Raw genomic sequence first — 27,685 nt, 5'->3', positions numbered from 1 at the left:
TTATCTAGGTGTAACTACTTGAAAAAAATGAAGCTCCGGCTTCGTTGTCGCGAATCTAGGGAGATATTCAATCATTCTCGTAAATAATTGGTCGATCCTATACGAGGCTTCTATCGTTCAATATCGGCACCGACAGGATTTTCCCAGGGTGATCCCGGAGGTAAAGGGAGTATATACGCGGTGGCACGTATCCTGCCTAAGGGGACCTAACAGGGTGAGGTTAGATGAGGTGAGGTAAAGGGATGGGGGGGGGGTAAAGGCGTTCGGTCGACGCAAGGCAAGGCAAGGTAAGGCAAGGCAAGGCGTCAGGCTTAAGGCCTTAAAGCCCGTGCAAAAAGGTCGTAAAACAAAGGAAGGCCCTATTTAATAAGATTACCGCGTCTCGAGGAGATTGTGTTGCCCGACTCTCGAGTATCGGATAACGTAAGCTACCTAAGGGGCAGCAGCGTTGTGCGAAGACGCAAAGAAACGAAGTAAGAAAAAGAGAAAGAGAGATGAAGGATTGATAGAGAAGAAGACAGTAAAGAAAAGAAAGGAAGGAAGAATAATAAAAAATAGAAGAAGACAAAAAAATATCATAGAAAAGAGAAAAGGTCTTATGTTAGCGACGATAACGTCGTTGGTGCTCGTTCAATTTTTATTCTCACTAACCCTCTCGTATATACTCTCGATAATTCTTCCCCGATTCAATTTCACGACTCCCTGTTGTCTGTTGTTTCATTTCACTTTCGTATGAGTACTTACTGATCGAAAAAATGTTATAATAAATTCGCGAAATAGTGGGCTACGTTGAGAAAGAAATAAAAATGAACGAACTGAGTGACGTTTGAGATGATTCATAACACGTACGGTGGTATTAATCTTGGTACACATGCATACCTCCTCTTTCTGAAATACTTAAGATCATATATCTTTAACGAATCTTCTTACCCATTCAAAAACAACAACAGAGTGTTTGGAACTTCAAATATGCAGCTTGAGACTAAACGATTTTATTCTTTCGCGCAACAAAACTATCATTAGAGAACAGATAAATATTATTATAGCCTATTATTAAGTTTTTTTGTTTTGTTTTTAAATTCGCTGAAATCGTAAAGAATTCTTCTCGCTTATTGTTAGTTTTTCTTTCCTCCTAGATATTTATTTTTGTTCAAAGAATGATTTATCCGCGATAGGGAATGGATGGTTAAAACTTCCGGATACAACAAATTCACTCGTTTATTTGTTCGTCCAAGCGAAACGTTAAAAAGCGACTATGAGAATAGTTCTTTCCCGTTTTTATATCTTCCGACATTGACACGATCCTCGGGACGAAGACGTTAACGCTCGTTCGCCGTCAATCGTAAGTTCTCGCTCAAACTGAGACTCAAATACTCTCTTTCTTCTATCTCTCTTTTTCCCCATCCGTTATGACTCGTGCTCGTGCTCACTCGTTCAACTGGCAGACTTCTTTTTTACCGTTGTTAACGTCTTTTCGGATGGTCATCGAGCTGCTGTCACGCGTCGACGCCTCTGCCAAGTAGCGTTTTGTCGCTTGATGAGGACGACGAAAGATCTTCATCGTGGCTCTTATCCTTGTCTGTAATTATGTCAACGAGACGTGCGATTTATCCCACCAATTCTACTCGCTAAACTCTTCTATGTTTTTTCGTCTCGAAACTTGTTTCGCAGTATGCGCGAGGATATAAAAATTAAGATTAAAGAAATGAGGAAATAACTATATGCCTGATCAAATAAATTTCTCTACTTTTTTCTTTTAATTTAATCTAATAGACCAAAAATTTATCACACAGAGTAAACAGTATCTCATGGTTTTTAATCTAAAAATTTGTATCGTAGTATATGTATACAAATTGAAATTAAAGAAATAGAATAATTTGAAGAAAAATCAATAAAAACATTGCTTTCATTTATTTGAATATTTTACAATTTATCGTATCAACTAATATAAGTATTCACAAAATGGTATTACGTTCTTAATTGGATAACTTGTATCGCAGTATAATCATATAAGGATCAAGATTAAATAAAGAAAAAAGTATAACTAATGGTCGGATCAATAAACACATTTTTCATTTCTATTTCTCTCGTTATTATTTCATTTAATATTATTTTGAATAATCACAGAATATATTAGAATATTTGAAAATAAATATTATTTGTTCAAGCATTCAGTTTAATTAACGATTATGAGTATCTGATGACCGAAATTACACAGGTGTGCGTTAGTATCGCATGATAGCTAAGTGGGGAACTTGGATACGATTAGCCGCGATTAGGAGATAGAGCACATGTTTGTATCACTGTATGTATTGTACTAATATCTATATATGTATAGAATGCAACATTAAGGGGTTATATCCACTTGCGAGGCAGAAAAAACGCGTTTTTTTGTGAATTTTTTCCGACGAGGCATTTTATTTTATACATTAATTGAAAAAATGTACTTAAAGAGAATTTAATGTACTTTAACAATCAGCGGTTTATTTAAAAAAATATTGGATCCCCTAGCTCCTGTAGATGATCTGCGGAGAGACCTCCAAAAAAAAGTGCTTGGCGGTGTACAAGATATCTCTGGTCCAAATTATCTGAAAACCAAAAACCAAAAATATTTAGTTTTATAATAAATAAATACAGGTAATGATCGAAGGTCTAGTCAAAATTTTGATTTTTGACAAAATGGCGGCTGTTCAAAAAAAAAATTCAGTTTTTCATGAAAATTTTTCACTTCAAAGTGGCTTAAAAAATCGAAATTATTGTCCAAAACCTTATTCCTTCGATCATTACCTGAAAAATATATCTGAGTAAGTCGTGTGAAAATTTCAAACCGATCGGTTTAGCGGTTTCGGAGAAATTTTGTACACCGACTCTGAAAACACGGTTTCGAGATAAACGCGTTTAAAGTTTCGGGAATGATTTACACTAAATTAAAAATTTTTTTTTTCAACTTACATCGTGTCATCTATTCCAGTACCATAAGAGGAACCCTCTACTTCGTCGTTTGCATCCAAAATGTTTAGTTGTTGTTGTCTACGAGCCATTCTCCCCTCGCGCGTCGACCCTTGCGCTCTTGCGTCCGAAATTGAGATGCGCTCTGCGTCCTCTTTACTCACGAAGGAATGAGCATTGGGTCCAAGTGATAATCCCATAGCACTCATATAATAAAGAAGAGATGTTTTACCTTCATTAAAGACCCCGGCTGCAATGTTTGCTGCTATTTCCACAATTTTAGAGCCAGCTGGAATAATTTTTGGTGTTATTTTCCATATCAGCTGATTATAACTTTCATTATTGTTCTGGGTAAAACCACCAACGCATCGTTCCAATAATTTTTTGTTACTTAGATCTTCGTATATTGGAAAAATAGCTGTTGCAACATCAGGTGGTAAGGCCTCATAATCAAACTGCTATCATCATATTCCACGGTTTTCGGATTAAAAACGTTCTTCCGTTTATTTCTTCGAGACAACTGTTCACTGGAAGTTCTACGAGTTTCTCTGCTAATTTTACGAGGCATTTTTTACTTTAATTAATTAAACTATACACACTGAGAAATACACAAACTGAGCAAAAACACAACTTGTCCACGTGGAAGATCACTTTTAACTGATGAGTTCACATATTTTTAACTTAAAATTCCTCAACATAGGTTTCACGTATAAACTAGACCTTTTGTATTATTATCTTAGGGTCCCAAACACAATATAAGTCGAAATCAAAATTATAGCGGCTACCAGAAACAGCTGCTACTCCGGCTCGTGCTCCGCCTACTTTCGAACGCTCGGAGACGTTCTTACTAATACGCTCATATCTCCGAAACTAATTGTCGGATCGATTTGAAATTTTCAGAGAATATTCTTAAATATATTTACATTCAAAAAATGAAAAAAAAAAAAAAATTTTTTTTGAAAATCACAAGTGGATATAACCCCTTAACTCTACCTATCTAAAATGTTTCCTCTATTTCAAATGTTACATTCATATTGAAATTATTTCTCTTTAGACAGATATTAAAGTTTTTTTTTTTTCAGATTAGAATCCGATCATCGTAGTAACTTCAAAGTAAACGAAAGATGAATAAAAAGATAGATAGTTAAAGGAAAGAGAGAGAGAGAGAAATAGAAATCAAAATATAAATACGTAGATTTCTCTTTGTGAAAAAAAATTCAGATACGTCGATACGTGGGTGCGTAATGAATAGGATTAAAATCCATCGAGAAAGGTCTTGCTTCACGGTTCGGGGAGAAAAAGGGGGAGTTTGAAAGAGAGTATCGAGTTTCCACGCGAATCGGAGCAGGCGGCTGCGCGTAATTACCGGAGAAAAGATTCGCTCGGTATCACTTAGCTGGCTTCTCTCGAACGATCGCGTCTCATTAACATAACCCTTTGGACAAGGAAAGGGGAAAAGGGTTTGGCAAACCGTTCGAATGCGCTTTGAAATCGAAATACGACCGACGAACTTGATAATCCTCAGAGAAGGGTAAAATAAATAAAGAAAGAAAGAAAGAAATGGAGAGAGAGAGAGAGAGGGAAACACAGAAAAAAGTTAAAAGAATGAAAGTGAATTTATGCATTTGTATCGATCGAATGACGATTGTTTCTCCAATTTTTGTTCTCTTTTACTTTTAATCGGTGAATAATTATTATTTGAAATAATTCTAATTATTGTCGCGATGATTACTATGGATCTAACAATTGTCAAGTGTATGTATAATATATAGATCGAAAAGCGCAGTTATCCTTGTAATTCGCGTCGCGATGGATGAGCTAATGTACGGTTCTATTTACGTAACGAATGACAGGTGATAATTGGAGGGTCAAGCAGTAGTAAGCTAGGAGCTGGTCATCAATCGATCGATAGAGGAAGAGAACGTTTCTAACCTTGCGTTCGATCGATCGATCGTGTCTATTGGGAGAAGACGTTCTAAACAAGCACTAGGACAGAGTAAGTACACAGACACTCTCTCTCTCTCTCTCTCTTCTTCTTCTCTTCCTGTTCTATCTTGCTTCATCGAGGGTACAATAGGGTAATCGAGTGACGATGTGTATCGATGCTGATCAATAACCTTTGATTCGAAGTATTCGATTCGCCAACGTTTACGCTAGAAAATACTATTACGAAGAAATTTGTATTTTCATGCTATTCGCTTGTTTTCCGTATAAACATCATTGTAACCAGATGGGTAGGTAAGTAATTAGATAGAAAATTACAAAGCGCGGAGATCTACCGTTATTAAATAATATCTCGAGAATTGCCCATTTCCCTCATACTCCTTTTGCTTTTCCTCCTTTCTTTCCTCTCTATAAGGATAAGGAGAATGAGCGAGTATGCATTAACCGGAGTCGGTGGTGCACTAAAAGCGAATAATCTTGATAGGCTCGCGAGTAGCAAGACCAAGGAGACGTCGTCCCACGATACAAGATTATCCGCCAAGGAGGAATCTGCCGGCAGGAATTATCGTCCTCTAATTACGTAATACCATTGGTACTAGTATGTGTGTGTGCGCACATGCATTCGTAGCTACGTATATCATATGTACATAAGCAGAGGTCGTGGTGCAACGTGGCGTGAGTGCGCGCGACGTGGCTGCGGCATATTGAATGGACCTCAAACCTCGGTATGCCATCTAGACTGGCATGACCTAAGGATCAGAATTGCGTGTAAATCGGTCCTCTCCACTTCCAATTCTAATAGACTCCTCTCCTCCATGCTTGCTTGGTATTTCCTACTGTCATGTTTTACGAATTATCTAATTGCAACGTTTCCACTTCTTTGGATTACCTACTTGGCTTATTCAAGATCTTTTCGAATTGTTAATTAAAGTTTTCATTTGAGTTCGGCTGACAATGAGTTTAGAATATATTATTTTTTGTAGGATAAATAAATCAAATAAATTAATATGTAAATGACAATTGACTATTTTTTGTTTGACTAATAATATAGTTCATTTGGAATGCGAGGGGAATGATAGAGAGAGAGAGAGAGAGAGAAAGAGAAGAGGGAGATCGGTAAGAAAGAGAGAGAAAAAGAGAGACAGAAAACAGGAGATTAAAGATTCCTGCCGGTTCTTCTTGGCCTGACCCGTATCAAATTCGATATAACCTGCTTCCATCGAAAGGAGCGATATTCAAGCGACGCGAAAGGTTCTCTAAGTATCGGTAAAGGAGCGGACGGCTCGGCATGTGGGACGGGCAGGATACACCTTCAGCAACGGGGAGGTCGCTTCGAACAGTGCCGTGTCTAGGTTGTATTTCACAATTTCAAATTTCAGGGCCTTGAACTGTTCAATTTTCTATTCTATAATCAATTAATCGCGTCGATGTACATCTCGATTTATATATATTTATAATAAAATAACATTATTCAAACACTATAATGTAATGTAAAATATATATAGTTTACATAATACGGGGTTATTTTATTACCTTTTTAATTTAATTATTAAATATCTATAGAAAGGTATTTATTTATGTACAATGACTTATATGTAATTAGAATTATTCTTTCGATCGTCTCTTTTTACACAGATATATAAACAGTTTTGCATTTTATATTTATATAATTAGTTGTTGTTCGTATTGCAAAAATTTATCGCTTAAATTGTATTTGAGAAAAAAATGTAGAAGATTTGCAAAGGTTTGATAAGATATTGTATATTTCCTGTCATGTCACGATCGAAAGGTATTGAATAGGTAGATGCATACGCACCTGTCTACAACTCTTAAGATTCCCAAGATCATTGTCCGTCTCATCTCGATCGAAGCCGACGAAGAAAGAAGTCGGGAAAGAGGACGTGGCATCTACCTATCAACACGTTCGTCGGCATCGTCTTCTCCTTTTGCGTCTTTGGACGTAACATACTTCATAATAAATCCGTCCTGCCGTGCATAGCCAGGATGTCTCAGCGAAACAACGTTTTAAAATGGATGTCGGAGGGCTCGATCGATTAAACGATTACGATTACGGAGCGAGACGAATTAAGGGACCGTTCGTTAATAAGCCTCGCTTACTCGCGGATCGTTCAGAATGCAATCAACGCTTGCCAATCAGACACGAAATTCGTGTAAAATCGTAATGCGCGGAACATGGCAAAAAACGCGATCGACGTCCATGATATTGGCTCGTCTGTTGTACGCTGATCCATCGGTAGTAGCGAGCTAACGCAGGAGCCCGAATCGATGATCCTGCCCCGTGAATCCTGGATGGGTCCGTCTGGAAATGCATGGTCATGCTCGATAACGTCCGCTTGGTAGCTTGATGAAACGCTAATACGAAGTAAGTAGCTGGTGTATCCAGAAGGCTGTAACGGAGCGTCGATCGTGCTCTCTGATTCATTGTAACAACCTAGCACGTTTATATCAGCAATCTCCCTCTGAGTAGAGAGAGAGAGAGAGAGAAAGAAAGCATACTTGATAACTAACTACTTTTCGCATGGCTACTACAGTAAACCCCTTATCGATCAATATTATTTATAGTAAGAAAATTAATAAATGTTATATAAAAAATTCGTTTCTTATTTCCCATCTATCTCATCAAGATTTGAAACGAAATATACTTTTTCTTAATATATTTCTAATATCATTTTAAATCTATCTTATTTAATCAATTTTCATTGTCAACGATCTTTTCGCGAAACTACGTACTGGAACGCGTGAGAACGAGTTCAGGTAGATCGCCGAGTAAGCTATTTTAAAAATCCCATCTAATAGTTTGACGCTTACACGCCTTAAACTCGAGCGAAATGGTCTCACGCTTCCTTCACGAATCTTCCTTTTCTCTTCCATCAGCTTGGACGTTCTAGTAAAGAGTGAATTTCTCGTTAAACGTCTGCGGTGGTTAACATCGTACGCTAAGGCACGCGTACATCTATACTTAAGCGACAATTTCATCTCGATTCTCTCGCGATCGTTAAACCATCGTTAAACTTTTAATTTCATCAAACGCACGCTTGTAAATCGGTACTTACATTAGCCGAGAGTGTTGATTATCTTTTTTAAATTGCTATTATTATTATACATATATATATATTCCTCGATTAATTTTTGATTATAGTAAATTATTTGTTATTTTTTCTTAATATCTTCAGGCTAATGAAACATGTATTTTCGCAAAGGAAAATCGAGTTCGAGTCCGTCGACTAAGCTTCACATTTTTCAAGAAATATCTAAATCGAACGTAACACGACGGAAAGAGATGAAGAGAAAAAGAAATAGAGAGAAAGAGAGAGAAAGAAGAGTCGAACGAGCGCAAGCTGATTACCTCGGATTTATTGAATTCACGAGGATGAGAGGTCCGACCGGTTCGCCGAGATCTTCGTGGGTGAGGGTTGGTAGGTATCGTGTTTACGCGTAATCGAGGGAACGCTCGGACGTGAGCGAGCAGAAACTCGTATTCTCTTGGAGATATACAAAATCGCTCCCGCTTCTCATTCACGTCCTCGTCCTCGGTCCTTTGCACGATGCAGATCGCGGTAATAAGTAATCTACCTTTCGAAACGTGCATTCCCGAGAAGAAAATAGTTACCGGATGCTGCATGTTCTCGTGCCATAAAGGACACTCCTAGCGGATGGTTTTTACGCGAATTATTCTCGGTGCATCTCATGATTCGACCATGTCTAAAATAAATCCTAACATTTTCCAGTATAGAACAGATCGGGTGTCCCCCTTTTTTTCAAATGACGAGGGAGATGAATTTAAAAAAAAAAAAAAAATAATAACAATAAAAGGGAAAAAAAGCGACATACGCTTTTGCATTTTTTTGTTCGGGAAGAAGAAAAAAAGGAGAAGGGGATGGGGCGTCGCAACTAACGACGAGGGTGAATCGGCTATTTCTATCGAAAAGTAAATATTTGTTTTCGATAAAGAATCGACATCGGGTAAGGTTTAATAATTTGAAAGCTTTTTCATTGAGATATGCGAGCATAATCGGCCACGGGGCGTCGACATTCGTCTTCGTTCGAGCGTGTACGAGCTGGGGGGGGGGGCTAAAGTACGAACGAGGCATGTGTCGTTGCAAGAACCTACCCTAATCTGTGATTTTTACGGCTCATCGGGGGTTACGGCGCGTGGAGTACCCTGCCAACGTGGATAGAGACATTTGTTAACGTGGATATCGTAGACGAGTCGCGTATCACACCCTCTCCCTCCCTCCCCTGTACCCTTTTCTCTCTCACTCTCTATCTCACCCCTTGTCGTTTGTTCGCCAAGTGGTCTCACTTGCTGGACCCTCTTGATTTATTATCCCGATTGTCATTACTGTAAAGCTCGGTATAGTGCCAAATGTGGTCCGAGCTGCGTCTGCATTAACATGTTACCCGTCCCGTGCAAACAAACTTTTGTCAGGATTACGGGCTGCTGACTTTGAAACATCGTTGACGCGTACGACCACGTCGACGAGAATCGGAAGAGCTATCTCCGTTCACGTGTAGAGTCAATCGTTCGTTCGGATTTTTCTGACAAATGGCACATAGGTCATAGAAAAAAGGACCGAGAATGAGAAGAAAACAAAATGAAAGAGAAATAGAGGGATAGAGTGAAAGTGAAAAAGAGGGAGAGAGAAAGAACGAGAGAGATATAAAAAGAGAAAATTTATTCCGTGAGTTTGGTCTTTGTGAGACGTTCTAATAAATCCCGTTATTTTACGAATCCCTTTTGTTACGAATAATAATAAAGCTGTGCATAAAATTAATCATTTATTTAATTAATATCAATGGAATGAAAAAGTCGGAAAAAGATAAACGGATTTCTAACCAGGAAAGTTGGAAGAAAAAAAAGAGAGAGAGAGAATAAATTAAAATCGTGGAAAAATACCGGGTATTCTATAAACTCTGGGATTGATGGTACGGTAGTTGGATTCAAAGGAACAGGTAAATAATTTCCTTTTAAAGACAGGAAGAAAACGTAATCCCTTCGACGGTAGAAAGATTTGCTCGTAGGTAGTAGCCGTATAATAGGATGAAAGTGCTAATAAGTTGTACTTCTGCAGTGCGATATGATCGTTGGCTTGACTTGTAATTCCTCTTAAGTGCTTGGATATTTGAAAAAAAAACTTACTTGAGCATGGTGTTGCATCAAATACCGAAGCCAATGAATGAACGTTATCTTATCGTTGAAAAAATGTTTTAAAAGAATGCTATTTTATTTACTAAATACTTCAAATTATTTTTAAATCTTTAAATCTAAAAATATTTCGCTATTTTAAATACGCTGTGTGCGTGTGTGTGTGTTCATGTGAAAGACTTGAATATGAAGATAATATTGAAGAGATTTACAATGACTTTTCAAATATTCATAAAGTTCAATCGAAGCTATAATTATTACAGTAGACAAAATAAAAATGAATGGATGTAAAAATGAAAGGAAAAATTATATACGCTATACTACGACGACGTCAATGTAGATTAAGCATTATGAAATTAAACATTTCCAGTATTTTTTGTGCAGTCTTAGCGGATCAGAGTATAAGTTTATTTTGAAAATAATTTATAGCAGACTAAAAGCTTTTCTTATCATTGAAAGCAGAAATTTTTACAAACATGAATTTTATAATTATATGGATGCGCCAGCGGAGTGCAATTTTTTGATAAAATATTCTTGGGTCAGTAGATTTATCCGACCATTTGCCAGGAAATTTATATAAAATAAAAAAAGAATGTCATAATTAGGTTGCTCGTTGGAATGATCCAATAAAATCATCGGAAATGCGGAAGTTAATAATCTTAAGGTTCTTCTGTACGCGTTAGTAATTTACATATATTCATAAGTTGAAAAAAAAAAGACAATCTTATCGATGTGTTCATAGTCTCGGAAACTGAAAAGACAAAAAACTAAATTATTATCTACCTGATTTTATTGCGTGACTTCCAGTCTATTCGATATTTTATCATAGTGGTCGATATAAAATACGTAGATTACGATTTCTTGCACAGGTTTATACGACGGGTGGCATGAAACAGGTCGCTTTTCTTTTGCATATATAGTACTACGTGTGTAGATATATTATTCGCGTGCCTTCTTACACGCTGATTATTTATACGAACGAGAACGATTATACAGTTCGAGCCTTGAACTCGTATAACGTGTCCTTGCGTTATACAAGGTGGTTTACTTATAATGTTAAGCAGAAAATATAAATTTATTTATCTCATGAGACTTCTTCATAAAGTTTGATAATATTTACTTATAAAATTTGTAAAATAATAAATGTTACAAAGTTTAAAACTCAATAATAATTATAGAAATCTTCTTTTAAATATAGATTATAACAATTTATGTAAACCACCCTATATATTTAACTGAATGGTCGAATGAACCATCCCTTTTATTTCGTAATGATTAATAGATCTACCGGTCGCATTAGTGCAAAAAAGTTGGCACACCACAAATTCAAGGTGCAAGCGCACTGTAAACCAACTTTACTTTTATTTGTTTCATAATGCGCTTGGACCTTGAATTTGTGGTTGCGTATGCGTATACCATATTTTTAACAACTTTTAAATGCTAGACAGAAGTACATAGAAGCTCACAAGTAAACCTTTCGCGTAACCACATTAATCTTTGTTACTAACCTGACCATCAATATGCGATACTAGATACTTAATGCGATGAAGGTACAATACAATAAAAGAATGCAATATTTTTTGATAGTATATGATATTATATGACATATACTTTGATAGTAAATAATAGTATATATAGCATAGTTATATTGTAATATAGAATTTTATATAATTATATTTAATTTTTAATATATAAACATGTGTGTGTGCCTTCAGCAATGCATTTATATTTATATATATATAGCAATTTAAAACACTCAAATAAAAAAGAATCCAGAAAGTTTGGTGATAAATCCAACGATGATCACCTGTAACAAGAAGAAAACTATATTAATTATACAATCAAGTGATACAATAGCCTGACATATAAGTGGTCCAATTCGCAGATGCACTTTTCAATTGAATCCTTTATTTACTTTTTATCAAATCTCTAATTACCGTAGCAATTAAATTCAATTTAAACGCGTGATTTTACATTAATATAAAATAAATAAAAATAAAGAAATAGGAAAAATAAGAATACTAAGTTACTACAAAAAATAATATCTATTATTTATTATGAAATACTTTTAAACTGCATTAAATAGAAAAAAATGCAAATTTAATAAAATACGATAAAAGTGAAAAATTTTAAAGAGGAAACAAGAAAAGAGAATTTACTGTAATATTTATCGAACGTTATTTAAGCTTCAAAATTTAATAATACAAAAATTTGAATATTTCTGACTCTAACTAAACACATATGCATCTTTTGGACGATATGGCACACAGATTTGATGTGCCAAGGAGATGGAATGGTCCATCATCTCCAATTACAATTACAAATTAATGACGAGCAAATAAATAATACAATAGAATATAAAGTATGACTAAGGAGCTATTTTCGAAAAGTTCGAACTTATTGTTGAACCTTTGAAAATAACTTAATAGTCTAAGTAGTTGCCCTCTTCAGCCTCAATTAAGTGGGGGCCTCTTCGGCATTAGCCTCTTCGGCATTTAGCCTCTTCTTTCTTCATTCCCTGAAAACTGCATTGGACATTTTCTACGAGCGAGAGAGATAAGATCTTTCATACTGCTTTTGTAAATTAACTTGTATTATGTTACAATTCTAATTCTAAATTATTAAAAAATTAATTTACATTTTCCGTTCAATAGTAAAGCTCGTGAACTATCAATGAACTTATAGTTCATTGACATATACACGAGAACAATTAAACGAATGTCCAAGCAGACAATTATCGATGACCTAATAACACGTCGCACTTTTAATGTTAAAGAACAAAATAGAATTGAAATAAATAAAGCAATAAATGTTATGCATTTTCTTGCAATATTTTCATTTCATTCATTCGTTATATTGAATTATATCAAATATTTCTAATTGAAAAAATCGCAACTGTGCGAAGTGCTAATATCATAATACTTAAAACTAAGTATCAAATTCATCAAAGTATTTGCGAATTTGTTCGACTTTATCTCGTTCGAGATAGAATCGAAATAGAACTGAATCTTTCAAATCGTTGCAAATTCCTTTGAATCTCATGATACATAATAAAAAATTACAGAAGAGTTACAAAATAAATTTACAAAAGAAGAATAATGGAATGAATAAAAAAAAAAAATTTTGTAACAATTCTGTATAAACCAGGAGGCGGAATTTCCACTCCGGAGTGGAAGCAAGCCTAGTGTCCATCCTGGATCCTACCTACTTAAAATTAAAGTTTTCACATTTGCTCAGAGTAATATGCTACCTGCCTGCCAATTACCCATATTTAAAAAGAGCAAATATACATACATACCCACCCACTCACTCCCCGATTCTCTCACATACCACCAGGGTGCAAAAGCCTAAACTAGAGAGCATGCCCCGGGGCACCTCCGACACCCTAGTTCAACCACGTTTTCTAAACTTATGGGAGTACGTACCAATGCTGTAATCGTCTGCCAAGGCTAGTGATTATTGCATAAATGACTAATGCAAAAATACAAGTATAAACTAGTATATATGCATACTAGTTATATACGAGTATATCATAGTTTCCACAAATAAATGCAGTAACTCTACTATTCAAAACGATTTTATTACAAAAAAAAAGTAGAAAAATTTAATATAAATATAAATCGTATTTGTCATATCACACGTGATATGTAGAAGTAGTGTTCTCAGTATTAAATGATGTATTAATTAAAAAATATCGCGAAACGATGTACAAAACACTTTACCTAATACGCACACACAGGTGTAAAGTACATCGTGCAATCACTAGCTCAATGACAGCCGCCAATAGGGAAAAAACTTAAAACTAAACCTATGCTAACCGTTTCTCACCCATACGAGTAGCACCTAGGCACACGCATAGATGAGAACGCAGAAAGTATAGGGGGGAGAAACGGGAGATTAGTACATTAGAAGCTGAAAATCCTGATCTAAAAAATATGATTAAAAACACATGTATACATAACATATAAATACATTTTTATAAAAATTCATCTAAGCGGCTAAGAACTCAACAATTTATTTGATAAAAAATAGCTTTTAATATCTTTTAATATATTTTAAAACCTCGGACGACTCCTTTCATTAAGTTGGCTGTTCTAATAAAAGAACTGGGCTTTGAGCCACCACTTAACTGCTAGAATCTATCCGTCGCGAATGAGTTTGTCTTCTTGCTCATTTATTTATAATATCGAAACATCGATATATCAAAATTAATCGCGATTAGATAAACTAAGTACGAAGCAATGCATGTAAGACATTTATTACATGCTTTTCTGGACGAAATCAAGTAAATAAATGCTCGATTTCATCACTACTAACCACGAACAAAACACGTAATTAAAAAGAAAGTGCATTAATCAATTGCATTATTAATTAAATGAATTTAACCGGTGAGACAAGAAAACCTATCCTGAACTAATATAAAATATACAATACAATAAAATACAATATACAATTTTCATGGGTAACTCCTAGAAAGGAATTACTCATGTGCTCGTCAATAATTTCTTTAAATAATTACAACCAGTAACTCGTGCCGATTAGGACCTTTCATCCTCGACATGATTGAGCACCGGAGGGACTTTAAATTTTTTGACTCACTGCGTAAGAAGTTCTACGGTGGCTCCAAAACACTCCTACTTCGCAGCAAGTATTGTAGTCTGACGATGGAAGAGTTTCTCGATTTGGTATTGCAGGAGATCCACCGAATATCTACCGAAGATCTACCGAAGGTCCATCGATGATCCATCGAAGAATTCATCCAACATTTTTGATAAGGTAGAAAGTCCGTCGTCATATCTGTAAAATAAAATAGAACAAAATGATAAGTTATATGTAATATGATCCAAAATCATATCAAACAAAAACGAATAAAATGTTAATAAAAATGAATACTTACAATGCATTCCAATGAGATGAAGCTCAATTGCACCATGGCAATGCACCTCGCGTGAATCTAATAACACGTTAATAACGAAAATAAGAAACTATAGATGAGTTTCTTATCGCGAAACCGAAATTTTATTATACGGCGAACAACACTGACTTTAATTCGCGTATGATTTTAATTTATTATGCGCCCGATCACTGATTCTACAACTGCTTCCAAAGACTGCTTTGCACACAGTCAATGCAAGTAAAAAAATCTTCATTGATGCACTGACTCTAATACGCGAACAGTCTGTGCGACTGTTTTAAAATAAAAATACAACTTTACTCGTACAAATTCTACGAACGAACGTGCTTCTATAATCCGTGATTTTAATTATATTCAATCGATACAACACTCCCGTTTATTGCTTCGCGCACGATTGCAATCTGAAACAGAAATAAAAAACAATACTATTAATATCATTACTATTACTGAAAATAATTAAAATGTTTGTTGAATTATTAAATACAAAAATATACTTACTTTGTATCTCCATCGATGAATGCACGATGGGTCTCCTACCCTTAGGATGACAATGACGATGACAATGCACCAACACTGATTCTACAACTGCATTACATGCAGTTAATTCAATTAACACTAGATTAATGGACAAACACTAAACCAATTTGACTCATATCAAATTTCTTTGCTACATATGCTACATATATATAAAATTTTAATATTATTTTTTTGAAATATACGTTGATTTTTAATACTATAATGAAATATATGTAAATATTAATTCTTCCCATCTACCCATTTTTTCACGTAAACAATTTTTGTAAGTTTTTAAAAAATAGTAAATGAAACAATAATGAAAAAATCTAGTGTTAAACGAATTTCCAAATGAATTTAATTAATAAATTGCAACACTATTCCAACGATGATCTGAAACAAAAATAAAAACAAGATTATATAGACCATTGATATAAAAACATTATTATAATTATTGAGAAAATGTTTTATATAAAAATTGACTTACATTTATTCTTCAGTGATGAATGCACGATGGGTATCCTACCCTTAGGATGACGATGAGCACACGTTTAAACCGAATAAAAGAAACTTACGGAGTTTCTTAACCGAGCAAACGAAACTTTTACATACGGCGTACAACACTGACTTTACTTTCCGATTCTTTTATATTTTATTTTATCGATGCAACACACGAGTACTTCATTGCCTACGCGCTCGATTGCAATGATGTTCTGAAACAGAAAAAGAAAAAGAATAATTAATATCATCGTTATAATAAAAATCCATTAAAGTTATCATAGAAGTGTTTGATAGAAAAATATACTTACTTTTAGTCTTCATTGATGACTGCAGGATGGGTATCCTACCCTTAGGATGACGATGAATAAAATAAAATTAAATAAAACTCTGAAAAGCTGAAACATACAAAAAATTATATTACATACAATTAAATATTACAATATTTCCTGGAATCATTCCTGAAGGCATTGCACACATTCAAAGATATTTTATCATAAAGAATCAATATAAATTAAAGCAATATTAATTGCCTTAATCTCACTACTTGTATAATATTACATACAAAGTATGTAATGTTATTGAAAATATTAATTGTACATTTTTTAAGTTATAATATATAACACAATAAAGAGTAACCTCAAAAATAAAACATTTTTATACTATTCTATCTAAAGAAAAACTTATTAAAGTATTTAATGTTAAAACGTAAAAGTATTAAACGTTAGACAACGTTAGAAATAAAATCAATAAATAGTTTACTACGTCACGTTCGTTAGATCTTTACTCGTTGAAGGACGGAAGGGGAATGGAGATCTCTCTGCGTACATCTCGTAGAGGTATCGAATGCTCGGTGCTCAGCTGTTTACGTTTCGTTTCAACGTTTATTCTTCTGTTTTCACTTATATATTTGATTTCCTTTATATTGTACTAATGTAATTTTATTTTTTACTTCTCTTAGATTTCCGAGCATTGGAGAGTCTAGAAAGAAAACATATACCCGTTCTAATAATTGTGTTTACTCTTTTTTATCTTCATATTCATCGAGGTAAGCGTTATTCTTTTTTTAAGCTATATAGAAAAGTATAGAAACAGTGAGAACGAGAGTGAGAGAGAGAGAGAGAGAGAGAGAGAGATAAAAAGAAAACAAAACATTCACCTACAAGCAACTATGAATGAGTATGTATATTTGTAGGAATTTCTCGAGGGAAAAACAGAAGAAAGACAGACGAAAACAAAACGAGGACAACAGAACGTTCGACACTCTCAAGGATAAGCAGTAACGTATCTCATTCCCCTTCCGTCCCTCAACAAGGAAAGATCTAACGAACGTGACGTAGTAAACTACTTATTGATTTTATTTCTATCGTTATCTAACGTTAAATACTTTTACGTTTTAACATTAAATACTTTAATAAGTTTTTCATTAGATAGAATAGTATAAAAATGTTTTATTTTTGAGGTTACTTTTTATTGTGTTATACATTATAACTTAAAAAATTTTCAATTAATATATTAAATAATATTACATACTTTGTATGTAATATTATACAAGTAGTGAGATTAAGGAAATTAATATTGCTTGAATTTATATTGATTCTTTATGATAAAATATTTGTGAAAGTGTGCAATGCCTTCAGGAATGATTTCAGGAAATATTGTAATATTTAATTGCATGTAATATAATTTTTAGTATGTTTCAGCTTTTCAGAGTTTTATTTAATTTTATTTTATTCATCGTCATCCTAAGGGTAGGATACCCATCCTGCAGTCATCAATGAAGACTAAAAGTAAGTATATTTTCCTATCAAACATTTCTATGATAATTTCAATGGTTTTTTATTGAGAAGATGATATTAATTGCTCTTTTTCTTTTTCTGTTTCAGAACATCATTGCAATCGAGCGCGTAGGCAATGAAGTACTCGTGTGTTGCATCGATAAAATAAAATATAAAAGAATCGGAAAGTAAAGTCAGTGTTGTACGCCGTATGTAAAAGTTTCGTTTGCTCGGTTAAGAAACTCCGTAAGTTTCTTTTATTCGGTTTAAACGTGTGCTCATCGTCATCCTAAGGGTAGGATACCCATCGTGCATTCATCACTGAAGAATAAATGTAAGTCAATTTTTATATAAAACATTTTCTCAATAATTATAATAGTGTTTTTATATCAATGGTCTATATAATCTTGTTTTTATTTTTGTTTCAGATCAAGGTTGGAATAGTGTTGCAATTTATTAATTAAATTCATTTCGAAATTCGTTAAACACTAGATTTTTTCATTATTGTTTTATTTACTATTTTTTAAAAACTTACAAAAATTGTTTACGTGAAGAAATGGGTAGATGGGAAGAATTAATATTTACATATATTTCATTATGGTATAAAAAATCAACGTATATTTTAAAAAAATAATATTAAAATTTTATATATATGTAGCATATGTAGCAAAGAAATTTATATGAGTCAAATTGGTTTATTGTTAGTCCATTAATCTAGTGTTAATTGAATTAACTGCATGTAATGCAGTTGTAGAATCAGTGTTGGTGCATTGTCATCGTCATCGTCATCTTAAGGGTAGGAGACCCATCGTGCATTCATCGATGGAGATACAAAGTAAGTATATTTTTGTATTTAATAATTCAACAAACATTTTAATTATTTTCAGTAATAGTAATGATATTAATAGTATTGTTTTTTATTTCTGTTTCAGATTGCAATCGTGCGCGAAGCAATATACGGGAGTGTTGTATCGATTGAATATAATTAAAATCACGGATTATAGAAGCACGTTCGTTCGTTAATTGCAATTCGTTCGTGTTACGCGATTGTATTAGAAATTTTTCATATTAAATTGACTGCGAACAAAGCAGTAATTGTAGTAGAATTTGTACGAGTAAAGTTGTATTTTTATTTTAAAACAGTCGCACAGACTGTTCGCGTATTAGAGTCAGTGCATCAATGAAGATTTTTTTACTTGCATTGACTGTGTGCGAAGCAGTCTTTGGAAGCAGTTGTAGAATCAGTGATCGGGCGCATAATAAATTAAAATCATACGCGAATTAAAGTCAGTGTTGTTCGCCGTATAATAAAATTTCGGTTTCGCGATAAGAAACTCATCTATAGTTTCTTATTTTCGTTATTAACGTGTTATTAGATTCACGCGAGGTGCATCGCCATGGTGCAATTGAGCTTCATCCCATTGGAATGCATTGTAAGTATTAATTTATATTAACATTTTATTCGTTTTTGTTTGATATGATTTTGGATCATATTACATATAACTTATCATTTTGTTCTATTTTATTTTACAGATATGACGACGGACTTTCTACCTTATCAAAAATGTTGGATGAATTCTTCGATGGATCATCGATGGACCTTCGGTAGATCTTCGGTAGATATTCGGTGGATCTCCTGCAATACCAAATCGAGAAACTCTTCCATCGTCAGACTACAATACTTGCTGCGAAGTAGGAGTGTTTTGGAGCCACCGTAGAACTTCTTACGCAGTGAGTCAAAAAATTTAAAGTCCCTCCGGTGCTCAATCATGTCGAGGATGAAAGGTCCTAATCGGCACGAGTTACTGGTTGTAATTATTTAAAGAAATTATTGACGAGCACATGAGTAATTCCTTTCTAGGAGTTACCCATGAAAATTGTATATTGTATTTTATTGTATTGTATATTTTATATTAGTTCAGGATAGGTTTTCTTGTCTCACCGGTTAAATTCATTTAATTAATAATGCAATTGATTAATGCACTTTCTTTTTAATTACGTTTTTTGTTCGTGGTTAGTAGTGATGAAATCTAGCATTTATTTATTTGATTTCGTCCAGAAAAGCATGTAATAAATGTCTTACATGCATTGCTTCGTACTTAGTTTATTTAATCGCGAATAATTTTGATATATCGATGTTTCGATATTATAAATAAATGAGCAAGAAGACAAACTCATTCGCGACGGATAGATTCTAGCAGTTAAGTGGTGGCTCAAAGCCCAGTTCTTTTATTAGAACAGCCAACTTAATGAAAGGAGTCGTCCGAGGTTTTAAAATATATTAAAAGATATTAAAAGCTATTTTTTATCAAATAAATTGTTGAGTTCTTAGCCGCTTAGATGAATTTTTATAAAAATGTATTTATATGTTATGTATACATGTGTTTTTAATCATATTTTTTAGATCAGGATTTTCAGCTTCTAATGTACTAATCTCCCGTTTCTCCCCCCTATACTTTCTGCGTTCTCATCTATGCGTGTGCCTAGGTGCTACTCGTATGGGTGAGAAACGGTTAGCATAGGTTTAGTTTTAAGTTTTTTCCCTATTGGCGGCTGTCATTGAGCTAGTGATTGCACGATGTACTTTACACCTGTGTGTGCGTATTAGGTAAAGTGTTTTGTACATCGTTTCGCGATATTTTTTAATTAATACATCATTTAATACTGAGAACACTACTTCTACATATCACGTGTGATATGACAAATACGAGCTTTTCTATATTTTTATATTTATATTAAATTTTTCTACTTTTTTTTTGTAATAAAATCGTTTTGAATAGTAGAGTTACTGCATTTATTTGTGGAAACTATGATATACTCGTATATAACTAGTATGCATATATACTAGTTTATACTTGTATTTTTGCATTAGTCATTTATGCAATAATCACTAGCCTTGGCAGACGATTACAGCATTGGTACGTACTCCCATAAGTTTAGAAAACGTGGTTGAACTAGGGTGTCGGAGGTGCCCCGGGGCATGCTCTCTAGTTTAGGCTTTTGCACCCTGGTGGTATGTGAGAGAATCGGGGAGTGAGTGGGTGGGTATGTATGTATATTTGCTCTTTTTAAATATGGGTAATTGGCAGGCAGGTAGCATATTACTCTGAGCAAATGTGAAAACTTTAATTTTAAGTAGGTAGGATCCAGGATGGACACTAGGCTTGCTTCCACTCCGGAGTGGAAATTCCGCCTCCTGGTTTATACAGAATTGTTACAAAATTTTTTTTTTTATTCCTTCCATTATGCTTCCTTTGTAAATTTATTTTGTATCTCTTCTGTAATTTTTTATTATGTATCATGAGATTCAAAGGAATTTGCAACGATTTGAAAGATTCAGTTCTATTTCGATTCTATCTCGAACGAGATAAAGTCGAACAAATTCGCAAATACTTTGATGAATTTGATACTTAGTTTTAAGTATTATGATATTAGCACTTCGCACAGTTGCGATTTTTTCAATTAGAAATATTTGATATAATTCAATATAACGAATGAATGAAATGAAAATATTGCAAGAAAATGCATAACATTTATTGCTTTATTTATTTCAATTCTATTTTGTTCTTTAACATTAAAAGTGCGACGTGTTATTAGGTCATCGATAATTGTCTGCTTGGACATTCGTTTAATTGTTCTCGTGTATATGTCAATGAACTATAAGTTCATTGATAGTTCACGAGCTTTACTATTGAACGGAAAATGTAAATTAATTTTTTAATAATTTAGAATTAGAATTGTAACATAATACAAGTTAATTTACAAAAGCAGTATGAAAGATCTTATCTCTCTCGCTCGTAGAAAATGTCCAATGCAGTTTTCAGGGAATGAAGAAAGAAGAGGCTAAATGCCGAAGAGGCTAATGCCGAAGAGGCCCCCACTTAATTGTGGCTGAAGAGGGCAACTACTTAGACTATTAAGTTATTTTCAAAGGTTCAACAATAAGTTCGAACTTTTCGAAAATAGCTCTTTAGTCATACTTTATATTCTATTGTATTATTTATTTGCTCGTCATTAATTTGTAATTGTAATTGGAGATGATGGACCATTCCATCTCCTTGGCACATCAAATCTGTGTGCCATATCGTCCAAAAGATGCATATGTGTTTAGTTAGAGTCAGAAATATTAAAATTTTTGTATTATTAAATTTTGAAGCTTAAATAACGCTCGGTAAATATTACAGTAAATTCTCTTTTCTTGTTTCGTCTTTAAAATTTTTCACTTTGATCGTATTTTATTAAATTTGCAATTTCTTTTTCTATTTAATGCAGTTTAAAAGTATTTCATAATAATTAATAGATATTATTTTTTTTAGTAACTTAGTATTCTTATTTTTCCTATTTCTTTATTTTAATTTATTTTATGTAAATGTAAAATCACGCGTTTAAATTGAATTTTATTGCTACGTTAATTAGAGATTTGATAAAAAGTAAATAAAGGATTCAATTGAAAAGTGCATCTGCGAATTGGACCATTTATATGTCAGGCTATTGTATCACTTGATTGTATGATTAATATAGTTTTCTTCTTGTTACAGGTGATCATCGTTGGATTTATCACCAAACCTTCTGGATTCTTTTTTATTTGAGTGTTTTAAATTGCTATATATATATATAAATATAAATGCATTGCTGAAGGCACACACACATGTTTATATATTAAAAATTAAATATAATTATATAAAATTCTATATTACAATATAACTATGCTATATATACTATTATTTACTATCAAAGTATATGTCATATAATATCATATTTTTTCAGTTCTTGAGATTTTATGCCAACTTTTTTGCGCTGGTCGCATTACGTCGCTAAAAATACGATCTAGCTTATTTCCATTTCAGTTGACGATGGTACTTTATTCTAAACGGAAAGTCTTTTATAGTGTTCCTCGTTTATTTTCACCGAATCGTCATGGTCTACGAGTACACTAATCCAACGACGCCTGGTGAACTAGCCAAAGCGCAAATATGAACGAAAGAATGAGCTCGTTTAAGCGAACGCGGTGTCTTTCAGAATTTTCGAAAGTTTCTGCGCTTTAAAGGACTATGTCGATTTTCCGGGGCTTTCTACTCTTTGCCTCTCTTTCTCTTTCTCACTTTTTTACATATGAATAGCGTAAAAATAAAATCCCGTCTAGTTTTAAAGATGAATGGTATAGGTTTAAAAAAGAAAAAATAGAAGTGATAAAAAGAGAAGTAAAGCAAAGAGAAAGAAAAAAAATAATTCGGGAGGAAGTTTCGATGGTGCGTCTCCATTTTGATGTTTCAATGAGAATCAACGTTTTGGTAAAGAGCTCTCTATCCCCGTTCTCGCGCTTAGATAAACGCGATTCACGGATGACTTATTTTATTTAATCGAAAATTCCACTAACGATAGCGGCGAATTTGCATTATCCAGACTTTTTAAATCTATTGGGGGGAAAACGTTCGAACTATTTTTTTTACATATTCATGAGAAGTCGAAAGTTTAGGTATTTCGTCGTAAAAGTCCTTTCATAAAAGTTACTTTCGACGTTAAAATGAATCGTTTGTTTTATCGATCGATGCGTAGCAAAATTCGTATATCATTTTGTTCTAAAGTATTATTTTGATATTTTTCATAATATTATTTAGAAAATAAAATAAGAAACGTTCATATATTATAAAAAAACTAGTCAGACGAATAATAATAGACAATAGGCGGATATCAATTTGTGAGAATCTTGTTGGAAATGGAATTCGTTTTAGTAATCCGATTAGAAATCTTAAAAGCATATGTTATTGGCTATACTATTGTAAAGATAAAACTGTAAATCGTCGACACGATCGTCGAAAGCGTGTAACGAAGAGAGTTAAAATGTTTTTCGAGCTTGTTAAAAAAGATAAGTACACTCTCTTATACGCTTCGAGAAGTTTTCGTGCTGTTCGCGTGCGGCCTTTGTAACGGTACCGAGAGCCAATTAGAGATACTTTGCGATACGACTAAGGTATTCCTTATGTCTGCTAGAGGTGCACGAGTGTCGTGTACACTTACGTGTAACGCAATCCGTTTCAGAATATCGAGGGACGGAATGAAAGAAAATACGAGGGAAAGTGTAAGTAAATTTGCATTTTTTTTTTCTTTTTTTTTTTTTCGTTCAAATTACATAGATATAGATATATTATCTGTTACATGTGCATATAGAATTGTGCGTTTAAGTGCGTGTGCGTATGTGCCAGATATTTAAAAAAAAAAGTAAGATTAATACAATTTATTCGGCTTCGTTTTGAAATATTTCCTATCTCTATGTTCTAAATTGAAAATAAAAAAACAAATGATGATTGAAACATAATGTATAGAAGTAAATATTTTAATAACGAGAATGGGTAATGTAATATTTTTACTTAATTACCATAACAAATCTATAATTTAACGAAATGTTCTTCCAACGTAAAAGGGGAGAACTTGGTCCCCTATCTTTATGTAGGTATCCAAGGCGTATTACATACTGGAGCATGTTCACAGGCGCGAGATCAGTGTTTGCGAAAAGGGGACCAGGGGAAAATGTCCCTGGGCTACGATAAACCGATGTCTTGCTGGCGCACTTGGTAATAACGCCCAACAGGACAATAAACGCCTAACGTGGATACACATGATCGGACAATGTTTTACGTTCTTCGTAATATTCGGCTTTGAAAGTTTCGGATCTTTTTCGAAAATATACACTTTATGCCTATCAAAAAGTAACATCTTTTTATCGTAAATTTTGTCGAACACTACCTTTAGATTTTATAATTTATTTTCACTTACGATCTTTAGTCCGATAATTTTTCTTTTTCCTTTTTTTCCTAACGTTTCAAAATAACGAGTTGCGAAAAAGTTCGATCGAGTGAGCAGATAAATTGGCACGTAAGTAAAAAGAGATCACCGTATTAACAAGGTGTAAACGAAGTTATATTTTCTCGCAATCATTAAGGTAAAGAAACGATGCTGCTTTTAATAGGGTCTTTAACAGCGATTTAATGGCAACTCTTCGAGAGTAATGACGAAGTAACGGCAAGTGAGTTGGCATAGTGAAATCCTTGCAAACGAAATGTCACTTATTAGAATGAATTTAAAAAAAGAATAAAAAAAAACAAGGCAAATAAATTCTCGATTCAAATGATTTTTTTTTTGATTAACGTCTCGAGGAATATAAAATATTGTTTATTTATTTGATCTTGCTGGAAGCAATTATAGGCGAAGAGAGCGACATAAATTGGTGCTTTTTGTGTTACACAAAAGTAACAGTTTCTCGTAGCATTTATTTAAATAATGACACTAAATGGTACTTTTGATTTTTTCTCTGTTTCCAACCTTGAATCAAGTGTCTCGTTAACCGAATGCAAAGTCGATTATTTATACGAACGACAAAAGTCCCTTTTATTCGCTGCTCTGATATCGGACCTACCATCCTCCCGGAAATAATTTGAATGTAATTATATAGAGTATAAAATATCACACGTAGCATGATGATCTATTTATCCATTTTAATGACCACCTGTACGCCTCGTGATGTCTTTTTAGCACTGTATTAGCGTCTACTACTTATAATTGATCTTCTCCGTACTTCAACGTACCTCGATATAGTTGCTCGGTAGTATCGGCAAGATCATGTAATTAAAGCGATCCACGAATCGGAATCATTATCGTTTTATTGGCTTTCGGCCGAACTCCGATGCACACATAGCTCGTTTATTCGGCCTTCATAATAACAAATGTTGCGCAAACTCCATTTCGCTGGTTGTACAATTTATATCTTTCATGGCTATCTAAATGAGGTGTGATCATATTGATAAATAGAGACATTTGTTAGCTTTTAGTTTCATACATTTGGATTTCTTATTCGATAATTGACGTTGACTTTTTCACAAAATTTCTAATAGATTTTTAATTATAAAAATATATGAAAGGAATATACGTGCTAATAAAAAAAAGCATTGATATATTGTTAACTAATCGTCGATAATTCGTGAACATAGAATTTTATTTTCATCAATAGAAGAGTTTTATATTTATCTGCGATAAATTAAATGCAGCCTCGTATTTTATCCAGGTGTCGTGTAAAACTCATAAGTCAAGGTTAGGTACTTTTAACAGTGTTGGCAGTTTAATACATATATAAATAATTTACACATTTTACATGCAAATTTCATTGAACCGATATGTTTCATTATCACAACATATATTTTCTCGAGCCAATTAATACAAGTATCGAACATGTAAACTTACGAAGTTAAAGCAATATACAAATTCAAATGCATGAAATCTAACTGTATAATAAAATACAAAAACTTTACTATCCTGAAAATATAAATCAAACGATTAATTTATTCGCGTTAAATTCTCATTTCTTTTATTAGAAAAATACTTATTTTATTTTAAACTCTTACTCATGTAAAAACGAAATTAGATGTTGCGATATCGCATTACCATATAACATACGTTCATATTTCAACGTAACATCTGCTCCTAAATATCATCAAGTAATTACGACAAAGTTACGTTATTTCAATGAAAATTACATTCCGCAAGATCGTTGATGTACTCGTGAAAAAGAAAAAGAAAAAAAGAGAAGAAAAAAGAAAAACGATAAAAAAGGAAAAGAAAATTACATTTTCTTTTAATGAAAAATATCTATAGGTACGCGATAAAGTAACCGAACAACCAATCATTGCATCGTAGTTCATTTTTCAAGACGTAGTCTTTAATCGAGGCGGCCTATTTAAACGTGTGTCCACGTGCATTTAGATTGTACAGCATCTTCCCTCTCGGCGTTTCGTTTATATATATATTTTTTTCTTTCTTTCTTTCTTTCTTTAAGATCTTTTCTTCTTTTTACTCTCATTCATTCTTCCTTTTCTCGTTTCGCACGCATGCATGCACGAACGAACGAACGACGGAACGAAGGGACGAACACAGCGAGTATGCGTTCCTCTTCTCTCGTTTCTTCTTTTCTTTCTCTCTCTTTCTCATGTTTTCTCTTTCTCGATTCAGAGAGCCGCGGTCGAATCGGCGAATGGTAAAATGGCTGAATTGCGACTTCATTAGCCGCGACTTTGCGCTCGCCGTAATTCCACAGCGACCATTCTCGAGGCAGTTCGGAAGAGAAAGAGGCGGAGAGATAAAGAGAACGAAGAAGACGAAAGAGAACGAGAGGGAGCTTGTGAGGGAGGAGGAGGAGGAAGAGGAGGAGGATGGAGAAACCTTTCTATCTCCACCTGCTTCTGTACCTTCACCAACACCACCTCCACTGCTTCACCACGCGCACGAGAATATCAGAGAGTGGCTTGGGAAGTGCGTGCGAGTCTCGAAAAAGTGAGCGGAGTATTGGCAAAAGAATGGACCATGTACGAACAGTAAGTAAGGGAAAGAATGAGAGAGAGAGAGAGAGAGAGTAACGAAGAGGAGGGGAATAAAAAGAACAAGCGCAAAGAGAATGCCCGAGGATGCTTCTTTTCGCCCTTAGTTACTCGGACAAGGTGGTGAACGTCTTTGTATTTCTATATGTTCTTTCGTACTCACATCTACGTATCTTACATTTACTACTACTACTATTACTACTACTATAAAGCAGTGCATCCAATGAAAAAAGAGGAAGAAGAAGAAAGAAAGAAAGAAAGGAAGAAAAAGAGAGAGAAAGAGGAAGAAGATGGAAAGAGACGAAGGGAAGGAACAGGAATGAAAAAGGGAAGAAAAAATCGACCGTTCTGTAGATCGCACGCCAAGAAGAGGAAGAGGAGGATGAAGATAAGGACGAGGATGAGGACGAGGACGAGGACGAGGACGAGGACGAGGATGAGGACGACGACGGCTGGTTACTCAGTTCTACTCCATTTCTTGTTGCTTCCTCTTCCTCTTCTTCTTCTTCTTCTTTTTCTTTTTCTTTTTCATCTTCTTCTTCTTCTTCTTCTGCTG

General features: G+C 33.9%; 1 long non-coding RNA gene across 1 annotated transcript; it reads right to left on the bottom strand.

Moving 5' to 3' along the window:
* Positions 1-2,386: 2,386 nt before the first annotated feature.
* On the bottom strand, positions 2,387-3,707 carry LOC122514576. Its single transcript, XR_006303083.1, has 2 exons — positions 2,953-3,707; positions 2,387-2,588 (listed from the first exon to the last, which is right to left on the bottom strand). It is a non-coding gene; the product is annotated as an uncharacterized LOC122514576 (long non-coding RNA).
* Positions 3,708-27,685: the final 23,978 nt, after the last annotated feature.

Source organism: Polistes fuscatus, unplaced genomic scaffold (assembly GCF_010416935.1).
Source record: "Polistes fuscatus isolate 324 unplaced genomic scaffold, CU_Pfus_HIC Scaffold15, whole genome shotgun sequence".
Lineage (NCBI taxonomy): Eukaryota > Metazoa > Arthropoda > Insecta > Hymenoptera > Vespidae > Polistes > Polistes fuscatus.
Note: the sequence above shows the minus strand (reverse complement) of the source record. Positions and strands in the feature narration are given on the sequence as shown.